Here is a 12,351-nt window from a genome sequence, read left to right as displayed (position 1 = left end):
TCCCGCAAATTAAAATCTCCACCCAGAACTATAACATGGTTGGGAAATCTACTCAAAATATTTTCCAAATTTTCCTTCAGGTGCTCTGCCACAACAGCTGCTGAGCCAGGGGGCCTATAGAGACATCCAATTACCATGTTTGAGCCTGCTTTAACCATGACCTTCACCCAAATTATTTCACATTTAGGATCTCCGTCAATTTCCTTCAATACTATCGCACTTTTTATCGCTATAAACATGCCTCCCCCTTCACTGTCCAGCCTGTCTCTGCGGTATACATTCCAATCTGAGTTTAGAATTTCATTACTGTTTGCATCTGGTTTCAGCCAACTTTCTGTCCCTAGCACTATGTGGGCATTGTGACCGTTAATTAATGAGAGCAGGTCTTGGACCTTTCTATAGACGCTCCTGCAGTTTACTATTACCACATTAATATTGTTATCTCCTGTTGTGTTTTGACTACTACTACCTTGTCGCGTCTCAGGAGGCATTTTGTCGGGCCTAGGGAGGGAATTCTCTAACCTAAAAAACCCACATGTGCACTCCACACGTACTCCGCTACCCTTGTAGCTGCTTCCTGCATGAACTGCATGCCTGACCTATTCAGGGGGACCCTTCACTTCTCCACCCGATAGCGGAGGTCGAGAAATTTGCACCCCAGATCTCCACTGACTCGTCTGAGCCTCTGGTTTAAGCCTACGATACTGAAGAGTATAAAAACACTGTACGTTCACACAGGGATTTATTGTTATTAACTTCAAGACACTGTGCTCAATTTTCTGCACTCTCAGTTTCTAGTACTAGGAATAGTAAATTTGTGGACTAATTCCAATAAATAAACAATAATGGGTAAATATAATTTGACTCTAGGCTGAAATTGTGCAGGTGATTTATTTTGCTACCATCTGAACAACATAAATGTGATTCATGTGTATTATATAACACTTATACAGTGTTTTATGAACTGCTATCAGATGTTTCTATCATAAGATATAGGCAGTACTGGGCACACACGAAAAGACTGAGAGATGAAAGCAGTATAGAGAAGGGCTTCATTAATTAAGAATCTTGATGAGAATATTATGCAAAAAAAGAGGAGGTGGATAAAGATGAGACTGATGATGTATAAGGCAGAACTGTTCAACCTGGTGTACAGTATAAATGACACAGAGCAAATACTCAGGCTTCAAGAAGAATGCAATAATCACAGTACCAAATAAGGCAGGTGCTAGCAGTTATGAATATTAATGAGCCTCAGTTTAATAAGTCACAGTTGCACAAGGTATGTTATTTATATAGGAGTGGAATGACTTGTGGTAGCTGACTTGGAGGAAGTTCAGTTTGGGTTCAAGAGAAGTGTAGAAACATGCAAGCCAAAACTCACCCCACAACTTATTTTAGAAGGTAGGTTAAAGAAAGGTAAACCCATATTTGTAGAATTTGTAAATTTAGAAACATCAATATCAACGTTGACTGAAATATTGTCCTTGGAAATTCTGAGGTTATCAGGGATTAAATATCATAAGTTAATGGTTATCTACAACATGTAGAGAAATCAGACCACAGTTCTAAGATTCAAGAAACATGAAAGGAAGGTAACAGTTGAGAATGGAGTGAAACAGGGTTGTAGCCTATCACCTACGTCATTCAACCTGTACACTGAGTAAGCAGTAAGGATGGGGCAATTTTGGAAAAATGAGTTAACGTTCAGAGAGAAGGAATAAAAACTTTAAGGTATGCTATAAATTTAGAAGTGTTAGGAACACTTTTCAGAAAGTTTTGTCCGCAGCATAGTCTTAACAGGGGTGAAATGTCGACAATAAACAATGTATAGAAGAGAATAGAAGCTTTTGAAATGTGACACTGAAGAAGAATGCTGAAAATTAATCAGGTGTATCAGATGGGCCTAACTAATGAAGAGGTACTGAGTTGAATTGTGGAGAAAAGAGCTTTATGGCTCGTCTTGAGTATGAGAAAGAGTAGGTCGATAAGATACATATTGAGGCATGAAGGAATAGTTAATTTAATAATTTACAGAAGTGTGCAAAGACAAATTTTAGACAGAAATCAAGACTTGAATACAATAAGCAGGTTCTGTTGTTTGTAGGATACAGCAGTTAATGTAGATATGAAAAGACTTACATGAGATAAACTAATGTGATGAGCTGCATCGAGTTTGTATCTGGACTGATGACTGCAGCGCACAACAATTCTGATACAAAAAATGCCATTAATGTACATGTTTATGAAGATCAACTGGTATCTAATTATGATTCTGTGGACTTATGTTCATGTTGTAACCCTATAGTGTGAGCATGTGTAATCATACAGCATGGAATACAAGGGCCCTTGACCTCATTTGTGTTTACTTATTCATTGTATGCTCACCTACAAGATTGTATATTGATGTTTTCTATATTTATGATATGTTGTACTGTTCTATACTTCATTTAGTGTTACTGTGAATCTCTTCATGTGGAAGCAGAATAAAACTTGGGTGGTGTTACTTCTGATGATGAGTGTGGTATTCTACTACATATGTTTTGTTTCACAGTTCAATACACAGCCAACATGTCAGTGGAAGAAATTCTTCAATCACTTGCTGAACAACATTGAGCTCTCACCAACCAGCAGACGGCTCTCTCTGTGGCACTAAACAATTGGCAGCCTCGTTGCTGTGCTAGGTTACACCACTGCTAATGTAACTCCCCTCCCCCTCTCCCAACTTTTTCCTCCATAACATGATTCTGCAGAAGATTGGGACGCAAATAATGCCTTCAGCAACATTTTCAAGCTTTTGAAGTCACCAACCCCAGTTTGTGTAAGGCTTTGATTTTGTTATGGATTTCTCCTCATATTTATCGCTTTTTATGTCAGATAGCTCCTCTTCAGGAACCTGTGACTCTCTCTTTTGATGTACTGTGTCAGTTGCTCACTAATTGTCACTGCAAATGTACTTATTTTGTTGCTGCTTGCATTGAGTTCTACTGTTGTCAAAACAACGGCAACAGTTGTACAGAGCTTGGCCAGCAGAACTCCATTCCACCATCATTACCAGTTTGCTACTGAGGCTCACAGGGACTTATATACTAATTCAGTGATTCATGATGCCATAATATGCTTGGCCCCTGATAGGGAAGTCTGTGAACATGCTTTACAATGTGAAAATTCCTCTCGCAGATATTTTCTGAACATTGCTCAGTCTTTTTAAGTATCTAGAGCACTAGGAAATCAGATAGAAGCATGGTGTGAAGTAGCTGCCATTTCTTCCTCTCCTCCTCAGCTGGCATCAGTTAGCTCACATGGGAAATATGACATTGCAGCTGTGCAAGCACGGCTTCCATGCCGAATAGGGCAGCATCATGCTGAGCAGCAGCAGCACTCAGTGTCACAACAGCAGCTGCATGCTTCTCTTCTGTCATGTCCTTATCGTTTGGTTCAACATGAGCAGGTTGCATACCCTTAGTGTTGGTCAACATGAAACCATTGTGAGAAAACAGGGACATATTGCATCTGTCTGCAGCTCTCAACCTCTTTCACCAGACACAAACATGGATGTGAACAGTGTTTCCCAAGTGATGGTAGCCCCAACAAAACATTACATTGAAGTATGTGTGATGGACAAGATGTTAAAAATGCAAGTGGACACAGGTGAAGGTTTGACTTTGTTAAATTTGCAAACCTATGTGGATCTTAAATCAGTGGCATTGTCCCTTGTCTCTCATCAGTTGATGAGTTACAATAAACAACAAATATCTGTATTGGGACAGTTTTCTACTTCCATATTGTACAAAGCAGTTATTCGGCATTTGAACTTTCTAGTATTGGATGATGCCAGTACTGAAAACTTATTTGGGTTAGACGCCCTCAAGTTTTTGGGTCCTCTATTCTCATGAAGTGCATCTGGTATCTGATCAAGTTCTGCACCAAGAACTGGATGTGCTCTATTCAGAATATTCATCACTGTTTTCAGGAGGTTTAGGGTAGGCTACCAATTTCAGAGCTCTTATTACAATGAAACCAATGGACACCCACTTTTTTCCATGCCCACCCAGTCCCAGTAGCTTTATGGGAGCAGGTCAGATTGGAACTAGATTTACTTATGTCTTTGGGAGTTATCACACCTGTCTCCTCGAGTGAATGGTCTACTCCACTGGTAATGGTCAAAACACCTAATGGTATGCTTTGGCTCTGTGGTGACTTTGAAGTGCCTGTAAATTCACAGACTCTCATTGACACCTATCCCTTACCTAATCTGGATGAACTCTTAGCACGGCTTTCCAGGGGCCACAATTTTTCCAGAATAGACTTGTCAGAAGCCTACTTACAACTACCTCTGGATGATGATGATTCCAAACATGTCCTCATAGTGAATGCACCCTCCAGGTTACATCAATACAAGCATCTGTGATTTGGTAAGGCTAGTGCTCCTGCTATTTTCCAATGATTTCTGGAGCAACTCATGGTCTCCATGTCAGGGTGCATTAACATGATATTGTGGTCTCAGGTTCTTCAACAGATGAAAATTTGTGGAACCTTCGTGCCTTGTTCATGGTGCTACAGGCCACTGGTTTGAATTGTAACTTGGATAAATCACAATTATTTCAGACGTTTATTGTCTATCCTGGTTCTGAAATCCTGCAAACTGGCATCAAGCCTTTATGTTGATGCACTTACAGCTTTGCCACATCCTACCAACGTCAAAGAGTTGCAAGCCTTTCTCAGAATGATGGCATACTACCATAAATTTCTTCCTGATGCAGCCACATTGTCCCAGCCACTTCATGCTCTCTTAGCAAAGATGCTCCTTTTCAGAGGTCCCCCAATCTGCGAGTGTGCTTTTACCCCATTAAGGTCAAAATTACACACGGCACATTGCTTGCTTATCTTCCAACCAGGCCAACATCTTGTTTTAGCCACAGATGCCGCCCAGTATGGCACTGGCACCATTTTCATGCAGAAATATGTGGGCTGATCCGAGCACTCTATTGTGTATGCTTCCAAAACTCCTAATCAGGTGCAACGGCACTACTTGCAAGTAATAAAAGAAGCCCTTGCTACTGTGTATGTGCTCAAAAAATTTCTTGTTTTCCTAAGCAGTTCTAAGTTTTATTTGATTACTGATCATAAACCTCTGGTTTCCCTTTTCAATCCTTTGGCATCTTTACTGGACAAAGCAGCTCATCTCCTAAAATGCTGGGCTCTGTTTTTGTTATGCTATAACTATGAGAGTCATTTCTGACCCACAGCACAACATACTAATGCAGATACTCTTTCTCTGTTGCCAATTGGCCCCAATACTGCATCTGATCAGGATGAACTGTTGTATTTCTATTTACATGTAGAAGCCCAAAACACCATGGATGGTTTTTCCAATTACCAGCTCTCAGCTGTTATGCCCAATTCTATCTTATGTCAGGTGGTTGAATTTGTACACCACAACTGACCGGATAAACCACTGGACCAAGCACTAGATCCCTTGTGTAATTATTATGTTCTCCACCACCGCCTCTCAGTTCTTGATGGTGTGTTGCTGTTGGCTACAGAAGGGTTGGTGCCCAGTATTGTGATCATGTCCGCAATGAAGTGGGATGTCATGCACCTTCTCTACCTGGACCATGGGAGTGTTTCTTGTACAGAATTGCTGGGCCACCACCACATGTATTGACAACGAGGTCGCGTGTGTGGTGACAGCCTGCCAACAGAGCATCACCCATGAAGCAGCATCACGGGTCTCTCTTTCACGATAGTCAACACCCCAGCACCCCAGGAGTGTGGTGATACTGATTTCGCGGATCTGTTCCTTAAATCTTTTTAGCTTGTAGTAGTTGACGCTTTTTCAAAATTTTCTTATGTGTTTCTTTGCCTGTCCATGGCAGCTATGGTCATGGTCCTCTCAAAGAATTTTTCCTCAGAAGGATTGATATATACGCTAGTGATGGGCAACAGCCCACAGTTTGTGTCTCATGATTTTTAAGATTTTTCTAAAAAGAGTGGCATCTGGCCTGTTATGGCCTCTCCCTTTCCTCCCAAGTCCAGTAGAGAAGCAGAGCAGCTTGTTCATACATTCAAAACCTAGATGAAAAAATATCACTCAGTCTTCTCCCGACAAAGCTCTCGAAAGATTCTCCAGTTCATATGTGTTTACACCAGTCAACAACCTTAGCCCAGAGGAGCTGCTTCACAGCCACCAGTCCCGTGCACTGCTTCATCTGCACTGGCCAGGCCCAGACACCTGCCAGTGCCCACCTCACAGCGATTTCACCTAGTCTCTGCCATCTCGGCCCCTGGTTTGGCCAGCAACCTAAGTGAGTGCCAGTGGTGGTCCATCGCTGCTGTGGCCGTGGGCTCTGCATTGTGTGAACCTCTGATGGCTCAGTGTCATGACACTATGATAACCTCCATCCACACTTGACTGACCACACACAGGAGAGCCCTCCGTCCCAACAGCCATCTTTACCATCTGCACCAGCCTTCATGGTGTGGTCCACACCTTCTCTGGCTCCAGCACTATCTTTTCTCTGCATGCCAACACCACCAGGCAGTGTAGTCAGCACCAGGTCATCTCCATCTCTGCAGCCCCTCTTGCTTCCACTGCTACCACAGTCTTCTCTGCTGCCTCCATCACCAAATGCTTGCCCAGATGTGGACATGGATACAGCACAATCATCATCAATGCTCCCTTACAGCCTCTCACCTGTCCACCCTATTTCAGACCACGTTCTCCTGTGCCAGCATGACACCTACTCCAGCAGTCATCACCTGCAGATGAAGACATGGGCATCTCCACAGTAAACACTTTTACCCAAGGGAGAAGGAATGTTGCAACCCTATAGTGTGAGCACACAAAATCACACAGCAAGTGATACGAGTGCCTGCATGACAGGCCTAGAGAGGTCACCTCACAATGTGGACAAATGATGTAGCAAGCCTGTGCTATGTGCACAACAGCCCCATTTGAGCCTGGTGCGGCAGGTCCTCGGCCTCACTTATGTTTACTTACTTATTGTATGCTCACCTATGGGGCTGTATATTGATGTGTTCTATAGTTATGATACTTTTTACCAAAATATTTCATATCACAGATAAACTGAAAATTCTCAAAAGGTTACTGTAAATTTTTTGAAAGTGTTAGCAGATGGAAATAAGCTCAGTAACAACATACTGTAATTATATTATGACTGACCTGTGATGGAAAACTATAAGTAATTATCTATTATCAACTGTCAGCACATAATTTTTTGCCTGCATGACCAGTCACTACACATAATTCAGTGTTTCAAAAATACGATAATCTATTTGTCTTCGTATTTGTATTTATTTGATTTCTTGCTGCTAATGCAGTATAACTCAATTATGATTTACAGTAACCATTTTCTTGTGTGGGTGGTTCCAAACACAGACCACTCAATTTTGTGTCATAAGGAGATCCTTTTATCAGAGAAAAAAAAAATAGGTGAAAAAAAGATCATAAAATACCTCAGTGATTTGAGAAGAGGATGTGTGGCTACAATCAAAACAATTTGCTAAAATGTTTATAGAACCCCCTACGTATCACTTCAATAGGGATCATGAGGATTAATTACAGCACACACAGAGGCATTTAATTAATCATTCTTCCTGTGCTTCATATATGAAAGGAATGGGAAAAATCCTAATAACTGCAGGATGTCCCCTCTGCCATGCACTACACAGTGGTAGATGTAGAGGACATGCTATTCGTCCAGCTCCAAGTCAGTTGCCATGAATACTGGACTAAGTGCCAACTGTTACAGATAAGAGTGTATCTCAATCAGTAAAAAACGGACACTGTCTGCTTCATGTTATGGGTTTTAGGGCAACAACTTTAAAAATTCTTGACATTACTAAAAACTTGCAAAATCAGTATGGATAAATGTGACTTGTTCACTGACAGAAACATCTTGAAGATACTCATTAGACACCATGTAACCAAAATGATTGGGTCAGAACAAAATGGGGAGTATATGGTGCTGCTGTTAAGTTTCTCCATCCTAACAATGGTACATTCCTACCCTTTTCTACATTGAAGTACTGATTAGAAACACACCTGAGAGACGTTAATGGTGTTGCATATGGGACTCTTCTATAGTGGTTCATTTATGGAATGACTACATTAATTTCTCCTTACCTGCCAGCCAGAGTCATGGGCCTCCTAAAAGCTGATAACCAAACACATGGCAGATGACTGTTCAGAGAACTTGAAATTCCTACACTCACAGGTCCTTACATTTACTTTTAAGTATAATTTAACTATCCAAAACAGTGTAAGATACTAAAAGTAAATTTCATGTATTCTTTCAATTATTGTATATATTTCATAATGAAGCTCTATTGTCTGACACAAAAGATTTTAAGAAGCAGCCCACAGTCATAAGGTATGAGACTGAAAAACCCATGAATTTAAATATAAATGAAAACTACACCCTTCCACTTACTTCTGCTTGATGGTAAGGTACATGTTATTTGGTTAATTTAATATTGTTGTCTTTCATGGTGAGTTGAATTAATACAGAGTTTTCCAAATTCCAACAAGGTAGGTTCAAAATGATGTACCATTTTGATGATTATCACTTCAGAAGCTAGCACACACAACTTGCATGTTTGAAGTAACTCATGAGTGAAGCAAGAGCCTGGTGTTTCTGACATACGTGAGACACAAGGATTCTACAAAAACACAGCATTAAAACAATTTTCAGACAACTGCAGAAGACTGAACATTTAGCTGGCTCAGCCAATGAGCCAGAGGGACTGTGCATACCAGGCAGCTACAGAATTAATTGCAAGTACAGGCTGTGGTACTATGGGCAGACACAATGCTGCATTCTCCATTGGTGAATGTAGCAACATATGTTTTCCTTGGACAGAAGGATAAAATTGGCAGGCATTGAGTACTGTTTGGAAGAAAATCAGATGTGCTCCGTAAAACTATTGCATTTTAGAACAGCATAATATAGGAAGCCATCGAGATTAGGACTAATTGTGGCATCATAAATAGATATATTGGCTACCACTGAACTGTGCTTTGGAACTGTTACTGGACATAAAACACTGTGAATGATCCGGTCTGAGAGACATTCTGACATTCTGAAGGCATGAGGTGGAGTCACACTGACCATGCTGAGTCTTGACTGTGGCCCTTCCCCTAAGCCCACCAGCTCTGTATAACTGAGAAAGGGCAGACTGCCCTGCAGGTGTGCCTATATAAAGATGTTCCAGGTGCCATTTCAACATTTCACCCAAAGATGACGGGAATGAGACTTACTGAAATGTGGCATTATTTTGACTAACTCACTTAGCTGAAAACCCAAAAGCTTTATATTTGCTATTTGGTAACTTCAAGTTCTTTAAATAGTACCAAAGAAGACACTAATAAGATGCTCTGATTAATACAGCTAATAACATACAAAATATCCTACTGGTAACAATGAGGAGTTTATATAGTATATTATCTGTGAGTATTTTGAGGCTGCAAAAGCATACTACATAGTGCAAATAGATAAGGAAGCCTCTAGCCACAATTCTCAACAACATGGAATAACTACGTAAAAACTGACTGTATGCACTCAAAATCAGAAATGAACTATGTTATGCATGACAAGAATCACTAATAGTAAAAATACTATATGGTGTTTGAATTGCCTGATTTAAAGCTAAAGGAAGAGCCAAGTCAGAAGAAAAATTGAGTGGATAATTTAATTTGAACTTTCTGTGAAGGTGAACTTGGATGCCACACAGGCAAGTACAGTAAAGGATATACATGCATATTAAAGTCAGCATCTCCACTTTGATGTGGAGCTCTTATGGCATTTCCTCAGTTATTCCTCACATAACAAATTTTCACAGTATTACTGGTTTCTTCATAACAAAGCAAATACTATTACTACATTAAATTATGAAATAATGTGTTTAAATTTTTCATGTTGTTCTTACATGAGCAAAAAAGAAATCATTTTATCCATGATTACTATGAGGAGCAAGGCATCAACAAATCTAAAAAAGTTAATCTACTGAAACAGCAATATCAGCTACACAATGCAGTAACTCATTTGTGACTAGAGTTGCTGTTAATTCTTATAACTGAGACAGATTTAAATTCTTTGTTACTTTGTATGTGGGTATTAAAAGTATTTCTGCGAAACATTTTGTCATATAGCAAGAGTGAGAATGACTGAATGATGCTGATAATGTGCCTCATACAATACATTGATTTCATGAAGTTTGATAAGGGCTTCAGTAAATTTTGATTTTTCTGAAAATGTTTCCACCTGTATATCCAAAAGTGTAAGAGTCATCAAATAATGAGTATAAGACTGAATGTGAAAAGCTACTATCATATTTAACTTTCCATATATTTCTGTTTTGTTTTTGTTTTTTTTCCTCACAAAAAGTAACATTGGTTAACTTACCAACACAGTGTTACCCTCCTGTTATGAAAAAGTAATGAAATTTACATTTTAGTTCAAATAAGATAACTTTGTGACTGTCAGATTGCAGATGGCAACATTGCTGGTGTGCAGCCTGCAACTTTTGACAAGGCTCTGTTTGTACGTACAAAACAGGCAACATAGTGGTTATGTGGCATCCAAGAAAGAGAAAAATATAGAACTGGGTGCCCTCTGGCACTCAGCTTGCTGAAATGTCAGTCACAAAGTTATTTTGATCAAAACATTTATGGACAACAACAGTATGGATCCGCAGAACTATGACACATTGAATCTTCATTGTACAAATTTATCATGTTTTACCTCATTGCTGACTTTTGCAATATATGGCATAAAAATCACTTAATAACCATACTTAGATTTACCAGCTTATTGGCCTGGATATTTCTCTGACTGTGTAAATTATCTTAATGAACACAAAAAATATAAGTCTTTCCTCAAAGCTGTAGTGGTAAATATTTTAATATAACACTTACTGAGAGAAGAAAATTCTTATGTTTTCTTTTTGCAAATAATATTTTTTCTCTTGTTCTCACAATAACTATAACTGGTTGACTTACCTATTATTATAACAAAATTAATACTTACATCATTTGCAACTTATACTAAAATGAACTTGTACCCATCCCATTTTTTAAACACTGGATCTTGGTTCCACATTTTTTCATGTTATACATATTTTTTAATTAGAGGTAAAAATCTGAACTAAATTATCATTCACCTAATACAATATGAAAACCACTTAGAAACCACACTCATATTTAACAACTAACTGAACCGAATATTTTCTGATAGGTTAGATTATCTTGATGGGTGCAAAGCAATGTAAGTCAAATTTTTGTCAACAGTAACCATTATACATTTGTTAAAAATAATCTTGTGATTAAGTACCAGTAACTGCAGATATAGAGAAGATAGGGAAATAAAACTATGGCGTTCTGGGAAATTAATATATAAAGGTTGTCTATAATATAGGAATAAAAGTAAAGGCTTCCATATCTAACAGAAAAAAACTGCAGTTCGACTGACCACTCATGAAAGAGAGACTGAATGTAAATAAATTTTTCAAACATTAAAAAACACTTTCTGTGAATTCATGTGTGCTTTATAACTATTAATTCCTCCCTTACAGTTCCTCCATCCTTTACAGAAAAAACTGTGGAACCAATCTCCTTGTTTGATATATGTCTTCAAGAGACTCACTGGAAACTTCAATGTAACATATTTATTTTTTTATTATTGTTTTCCTGTTATAAACAAGAAAAATGTAATCAAGTAAGTCAGCTGTACCTTATGATAGAGCCATACAGAACAACTCTTTAAGCTATCAGTTATTTAGTGCTATATTATTTGTAAAAAATCTTACAGAATGTAGAAAATTCTATTTCACATGAAAAACTCTGCAAGACACTGAATTCATTAAGACCAGTGTATACTTTTTTGTATTTCATAGAGCTTCACAATATTATGTGTAGTCTCTACATGGTCATGCCTCTACAAAGCATTCAGTTTGAAAGCTTATACTGAAACTCACTTGATCGTGCATTGCGGACCATCTTAACACAACAGCCATTGCAAGTCATGAGTGGAGGTTGATCACGTGGCAGGGCAGTGTAGTTGAAAGGGTCCTTGCAGCGGGGGTCTGTCCAGCTGTCGCACTCGTAACAGTAGATGGAACGTGCTGAGACAGACATCAGTTCAACATCGCATCTCCATTAGCTGATATACATTTGTCTTAAAGGAAGACAAAACTGAAGTTCTTTACCTTCTTCATCAAAATATTGAGGAATCTTTAAAATTAATCCTCTCTACAACATCACTATGAATGTCATTGGTTTTAATTGAAAGGGGTGAACAGCAGAAAACGCTATGGTGCAAAGAAAAATGA

The 12,351-nt window shown here is 38.9% G+C and overlaps 1 long non-coding RNA gene across 1 annotated transcript in view; it reads right to left on the bottom strand.

The window, feature by feature from the left end:
• Positions 1-12,108, bottom strand: part of LOC126248513 (uncharacterized) — an 81,967-nt gene extending 69,859 nt beyond the window's left edge. Inside the window, exon 1 of the long non-coding RNA XR_007545498.1 lies at positions 11,998-12,108. This is a non-coding gene — a long non-coding RNA (uncharacterized LOC126248513). The remainder of the gene's footprint in view (positions 1-11,997) is intronic.
• Between the last annotated feature and the right edge of the window lie 243 nt (positions 12,109-12,351).

Source organism: Schistocerca nitens, chromosome 3 (assembly GCF_023898315.1).
Source record: "Schistocerca nitens isolate TAMUIC-IGC-003100 chromosome 3, iqSchNite1.1, whole genome shotgun sequence".
NCBI classification, from domain to species: domain Eukaryota; kingdom Metazoa; phylum Arthropoda; class Insecta; order Orthoptera; family Acrididae; genus Schistocerca; species Schistocerca nitens.
This window is presented reverse-complemented; position numbering and strand designations above follow the sequence as displayed.